At 37.6% G+C, this 7,447-nt stretch overlaps 1 non-coding gene across 1 annotated transcript; it reads right to left on the bottom strand.

The window, feature by feature from the left end:
• Nucleotides 1-3,790: 3,790 nt before the first annotated feature.
• Nucleotides 3,791-3,863, bottom strand: Trnam-cau. Its single transcript has one exon. It is a non-coding gene; the product is annotated as a tRNA-Met (tRNA).
• Between the last annotated feature and the right edge of the window lie 3,584 nt (nucleotides 3,864-7,447).

Raw genomic sequence — 7,447 nt, forward strand, 5'->3', positions numbered from 1 at the left:
TTTCAGGAATATGTTGATCCGCCCGGCCCCTTAAATAACCCCGATGTTGTAATCTATTGGAAACACCGCAGATGGGAGGATATTGCATTCATACTATATATACGTGACGTATATAGTTCGTGCTCGGTAATGAGTAAGACCGAGGACTAAAGCGCATTAGAGTAGAAGAGATAGTGCTCTACAAATGTGCACCAAGTGTCCTACTTGTGTAACATATCTTCTTCTTTTCACATATACAATTATTATTATTAACACTAAATAAAAATACGTGGCGATGCGAGTTGTCTAGCGGCCCGAGACGAGAAAAGTCGTCATGAATTTGAAGTATTTGGTGCGCCGCGGCACTTCGACACTGCGCCAATGTGAATTGAGCCTAAGCCCAGAGGGAAAGCGAAATTGTCTTTACCAATAATGTCGCGATAAAATCTCATTAAACTGTGTTTAAATGCAACGAAATAACAAACGCTTGTTTGTCAACGTCAATGTACGCAAGATAATAAAATTATTTACTATTATAATTTATTTATTTAAAAATAATGTGAATGCAAGTTTTACGCGTGTAATAACCTGGGTTGAAATAAACCCAGTTTTTAGGACCAAAACACTCTGTTTAAAACAGAATTAATAACATGTTTAAAATATTTTTTTTTTTATATTTTTGAACGTAATATCTATTTTCTAGAACAATTGTTTTAAAGTAGCCATGCCTCATTGATGAGTGTCGCAACCTCTCTCCATTTATCAGGTAGATACACAATTAGAAGAGGTTACTTTTGGGATGATAATGCGGTGGCCTCCCAAATCCTTCCGCATTTTATTATGTTATATCTGCTTAATAAATAAAAATAATAGTAATTAATATGTAAATGTAATCAAGGGATAAAATATTACCCTTCAATTAAAATATGGCAAAATATATGCCTTAACCTGAGTCATGGAATAATTTAAAATTAAAAATGAAGACCCGGTTCCAAGGTACAGGCAAAAAGTTGTTAACAATTCAACCGACGACGCCACATTGAGTTGTAGACCATAGAGATGCAGACCTCATACATCAGCCGTTAAAAAAACGCTCTCACTAAACTGTTTAACTTTTACTAAATCTATCCAAAAAATCACATTGTGTGATTGAAGAATAAACCAATAAACAAACCACTTTTGCATCACTACATATTATAAATTAAAGTCTTAGAAACTAATGTAAGGATTTTATACAGTTTTCAATAATAAACAGAGGAATTATATAAAAAGCTTATAGGCTGTAATTTATGAACATTTTGCAAAGATAAGCTACCGGTAGGATATGTTAAGTCAGAAAAGATTGTCCTGTCTGAGAGTTTCGGTGGCATGCGCTGCTCAAATATCCAAGTTACACAAAAAATATAGGTATATAGTGGAATAGTCCTCCCTGCGAAGCTGGGGCGGGTCGCTAGTTTATAATCAATATTAGTAGGGATATTGTTTAGAACGGAAGGAAGGATTGCGCTATATGTCGAAGAATAAATATAGCGATATTATTCAAATATTAAATTATCAAAAGCACAGCTGGTCACTTTGCCAGTCAGGTTGAGATGGTTTTGCGAGATATCATCGTGTCTTGTACATGATGTCTATGCCTATGACACATTGTTTTGATCTCGACTGGTAAAGGTAACTCATGTAGGAGTGGCTTTAAAATCACACATTTCACACCCATTGCGTATGCAGCACGTACACGTGACACGTGCGTAGTGAAGCGCGTGAATCCGTAGGCATAACTGCACGCATTACGTCTACGCGAACGTTCACACCACGCAAGCGGTATGCCGTGTCTCATACGTTTCATACATGACAACGCAACGGTTATACATTATAACGCAACGGTATGCGCTACGTCTACGCTTATGCAACGCTTACGCAGCCTGTGTGAACGAGCTCTAAGGACTAAAATCGTACTTTTGACATGCCAGTAGTTGATACATAGAGTAAATAGTAAATCCTTCTCTCCCCGTTTGAGACGGTTTTGCCGTGTTCGCGAGATATCGCCGTCTCTAGTATAAGTCATCTCTATGCCGATGACACATTGTTTTGATCTCGACTGGTAAACGACCGAGATCTTGGCTCATGACCTTCGTCCGATGCGAACTGAGATTCGAGACGAATACTAAATCAGTAGTTACATATTCTGCGCATAATCAAGCATGGGACAGGAAAATGAATGGACTTTGGGGCAATAAACACACAGTTGTGATTTGTGACACATTAATTTTATCGCTAGATCCGCATAAAAATGGTTCCTTGCATGTAAAATAGTTTTAAAGACGCGGTATCGTTGCTAGGTGGAAGTAAAACATGAGATTAATAAAATTACTTCAAGGTACATACGGTTGGTATGAACTATGAGTGGATAAGGATTCAGAGTTTCCGGGGCTAGATCCCGAATACGTGCCTCTAACTTTTTAAAATATGAAACTCATGAGGAAATCTGCTTGTCTGAGAGTTCTTTTGAAATGACGTGGATTTCTTCCAAACGCTGCGCTTTCCGGTACACTTACTTTGTGATTCTAGCTCCTTGGTACCCCTACCCGATTCGTACCCCACCCTACCTCCTAACTCCTATCTAATCCTTAGCCTTACTATAATCCGCTGGAACAGACCAAACTGTATGGTGCAACATGCAGCACGCGATGTGCACCGCTCGCCCTCCAACTTTACCTAATGTTTAGCAGTAAATTCCTTGTATACCTTACAAGTGGCCTTGTCCTGCAGTGGACGTCTATCGGTATCGCAAGCAAAGCCGCTGTGGCAAGCTACTATAATTATCTTATCTCTGTAGGTTATACGGAAAAATTATATCAATAAGGAAGTTTTTTTGGACAAAAAAATATGCGAAGACTCTTTATTACGTTTCAAAGGTTGCAGTTATTAGGGTTCCGTATTTGAAGTGTGCCAACGAGACCCTATAATTAAGACTCCGCTGCCCGTCCTTCTATCCGTCCGTCCGTTTGTCAACGGGCTGCATCTCGTGAACCCTAATAGGTAGAGATCTGAAATTTTCACAGAATGTCCATTTCTATTACTACTATAAAAGCAAATACCTACTAAAAATTTCAAAATTGCAGCCATGAAAAATGAGTTAATTCTTGTACGATGGTACGGAACCCTCCCTAAGCGAACCCGACTCGGACTTGACTAGTTTTTTATAACGATGGCTTACCGTAATGTACTTTGTAAAGGACAAAAAAATTGTCTGTTTTCCCGTTGGTATTTTTTGCTGTCTCCTTGATTATTATCAAGTAGGAATTTTCGCTCTTATTTTGAACTGATAAGCGGTGATAGCTGATAGCCGAGTGTATATAAATCCTAAAACGTCGGCGTTTGGAGGGTACGCAGTTCGGTCCCGGGGATTGCAATTTTAACTTTAAAAATGAAAGAAAACATCGTGATGAAACTTGCATGGTTATGAGTTTTCCATAATGTTCTCAAAGGTGTGTGAAGTCAGCCAATCCACACTGAGCCAGGGTGGCGGACTAAGGCCTCAGACCTACTCATTTTGAGACAAGACCCGTCCTCAGTAGCGAACTGGCAATGGGTTGATCATGATGATGATAATGAGGCAGTTTTCTATGTCGCCTTGCAAGATGCAACCATGCCGGTATTTCGAAATACAAAACTTTCATCTTTTGAAGAAAATGATTGTATTAATTTGGAGTTAAAAACATTATAACACACAAACAATTATAAGAGATATTTTCAAAGTACCTGTTTTTATAAAAATTATAAATAAAAATATAAATTAAACCAAAAACTATGCCCCGGGTGAGGATCGAACTCACGACCTTAAGATTATGAGACTTACGCGCTGCCTACTGCGCTACCGAGGCTGTTGACGTGGCACTGAAAAATAATATAGTATTACTTATTCTACTGAAACTGTGATAGCCTAGTGGTTAGAACGCCCGTATCCTAATCGGATGACGGGGGTTCGATCCCGGGCACGCACTTCTAACTTTTCAGTTACGTTCATTTTAAGCAAATAAAATATCACTTGCTTTAACGGTGAAGGAAAACATTGTGAGGAAACCTGCATGCCTGAGAGTGCATCCGCATTGGCCCAGCCTAGCAGGCTATGGCCTATACTCTTCTCATTCTGAGAAGAGACCCGTGCTCAGTAGTGGGCCGGTAAAGGGTTCATCATGATGATGATGACTTATTCTACTATTGTAAAATTAAATGCCCTGAAATGATAGCGAGAAACGGATCACCTGATGTTAAGTGATTACCGCCGCCCATGAAGAGCATCAGAGGAACCATCAATGCGTTGCCAGTCTTTCAGGAATTGTTAGTGGTCCGCCCCTTGAATAACCACATGTGTTAATAGAAAACATAGGTAGGTAAGTATTTCATTGACGATATGATCGTCAATGAAAATGTAGGAGTGCCTAAGTAGTAAGTATAAGTAAAATCCTACTTAGTATTATTAGAATAGAGGGTGGTTCACCAAATAAGTAGGTTACGTCATTGAGTATGGCTTCCGAAGACTTATGCGTGTCTGATTTCTCCACCCACCTATTTAATTGTTGCTAGGTGAAATAACCTACCTACATGACTTTAATTTAATAGGGATTTTCACAATTCACAGATAGCTTGCATCACGGAGACGGGATATGAGTGTTTATCCCAAAAAAAACCGGTCAGACTCGCGCACTGAGGGTTCCGTACTCTGGTATTTTGTCCGACATTTAGCACGATAAATCAAAAACTATTATGCATAAAAATAAATAAAAATCTGTTTTCCAGATACAGGAATACCTGTAATAAAGCCCTTTCGTATGATACCCTACTTGGCCGGTTTTTTTAATAATCAAATCTACTTCGAGAAAGTCGCGGGCATTATCTAGTCTAAAACGAAATGGATACTAGATATTAAGAAATGATTTTTTTCTTATCGTAATAATTTAACAGGGCTCTCTCCGTCACTCGTTTCATACAATCGTAGTTCCAATTTCATTTGAATATTAAGCAACCAAAGTCCATGAAATTTTGCAGACATATTCTAGAAACTAATATCTGTGCCTGTGGTGTTTTAGATTTTTCTAAAAATATGTAGTTTTAAAATTACAGGGGCTCAAAGATTTGTATGTAAAGTTTTAAGACTGCGTAACTTTGAAACCGAATATTTTAACAGAAATCTGGAAAACCACAGACATAGATATTAGTTTCTAGAATATGTCTGCAAAATTTCATGGACTTTGGTTGCTTAATATTCAAATGAAATTGGAACTACGTTTATGAAACGAGTGACGGAGAGCTGAGCCCTCTTAATAGCCGTTAGTATGATCTTGATCTTTGCGTATTTTTAGAAAAAAAATATGCTTAAACAATCGCCAAGGAAACATAAGCAAAAAATGCTTACTCTGTAATTCCATAATCGGTTAAATAGTCATTAAAGATAGATTTACACACGGAAGATTAATTTATTATTGTTAGGGTCAATAATATTGTCTAACGAGTTAAATTGAAATAATGGAATACAAAACTTATTGTTTTCTTTCCTATTTTTAGGTTTTCTTTTCTTTATTGAAAAAGTTTGAATAAAACTTAGAGCTATTTTTTATATATTACTAACTACTTATAAGGCTCCGCGCAAACGGGCCACCAATGACCAACCACAGCCACTGGTGGCTGTCGTACACCACATCCTTTGGTACCGCGTAAACGAAATGTAAGCACCTCTCACCAGTCAGCACAGCGATTAAAGACCGCCGACCTAGGTGGAAGGACGCATCAGGCGAGTCGAAGGAAGCCGCTGGATTCTGGCGGTGCAAGACTGTGTCGTATGGAGATCCCTATAAGAGACTATATCCAGCAGTCGTTATTTAGTCATTTAATTATTTATTTATTTCTTGCATTCCCATAGTATTACATAATTCATTCAACAATTATTACAATAGGTATAACTGTTATTATATAATATCAAATTCAAATTCAAATTATTTTTATTCATGTACTTTTACAAGTGCTTTCGAATCGTCAAAATTATCTACCACTGGTTCGGAATGCCGTTCCTACCGAGAAGAACCAGCAAGAAACTCGGCAACATCGTAGTCGTATCTGAAGTATATTGGAACCCCGTTGGGCACAGCTATTTTAACAGAGAGACGACGGTCTATCAGATGATGATGAAAATGATGATATTTTAAAGCAGCCAAATGTAGGTATAATAATCCGCGATCACATGAGTAGATCCGCGATGATCAGTACCTAAGCTAATTAGTGACGTTACCCAACACTCAACAGCCGACAGTCGCGTCAGCGGGTAACGCTCGCCTAATCTCGTTTAAAATGTAGGTGGCGAATGTAATATCCACCTACGCTAGCCTACGTTATAATCTGCACACGAGTGGTAGTTGAACTCTGTGAAAAATATGGACTGAAAAACTGTTTTTTTTTTAAAAATAAAAATAGCGAGCAAACGAGCAGGCGGATCACCTGATGTTAAGTGATTACCGCCGCCCATGAACATCCAGTACCAGAGGAACCGCCTATGCGTTGCCGGTCTTTATTAGAATAAGGATAAAGAAATTTGTTGGTCCGCCCCTTGAATCTCTATGTGAAATTTTGCAGACCAGTTGTAGAGCGAACTTAGATTTTAGTGAAATGGGCGCAAAACTACATTTTTCCGGAGCGCACTACAAATACTAACAAGTCACAAAGTTCTAAGGCAAAAATCGCATGGTGAAATTTTGTATTGCGGACTCACATTTTCAGTAACGTGCAGGAACTTTAACTATTTAACTACCTAGCCTCGTCGTAGGTACTAAAATGTATGTTACTAATGTCACATATGTTTTGAGGAGTGGTCCATAACTGAATATTACCAAACAATATAACCAGTTTAAACGCTGCCAAGCGCCACTGACTGAATAATTCTTGATTATCTGGTACAACCGCGACCTACATATAAGATAATGCAAATATTTGAATTACTTACAGTGAGATGAAGTTAATTGTTTTATTTATTCAGATTTCTCTTAATTGATAACGGCGCGGGCACGAAATCTGCCAAGACTGAAGATTTCCAATGAAAATTTTCTTATCGTTTACCTTTTAGTGTTCATTAAATCATTAAACTTTATAATTTGAAAGATAATTTCAAATATTGAGACAATGAACTACCAGTTAGATTTAAAAAATATGTTGTTAAATTAATAATGAAGAAGATGTCAGCTATCAAAAAGTTTGTATTAGGTACAGATATAAATGCTTAGGTGCCTACAAACGATTACTTTTTCACTGAATACAAATCTAATGATAATTAAAAATGAGTAAAAAATTGATACTCCAATGATAGTCACTCACTGAATTTTATTATTTCCATTGTTCCACACAGGTGACTAAAGAATTTAAACGAAGCAGACAGGAGTAATTAGGGACGCAATTAATTAGTGTACTAAAACACGCTCTG

Source organism: Maniola jurtina, chromosome 5 (assembly GCF_905333055.1).
Source record: "Maniola jurtina chromosome 5, ilManJurt1.1, whole genome shotgun sequence".
NCBI lineage: Eukaryota > Metazoa > Arthropoda > Insecta > Lepidoptera > Nymphalidae > Maniola > Maniola jurtina.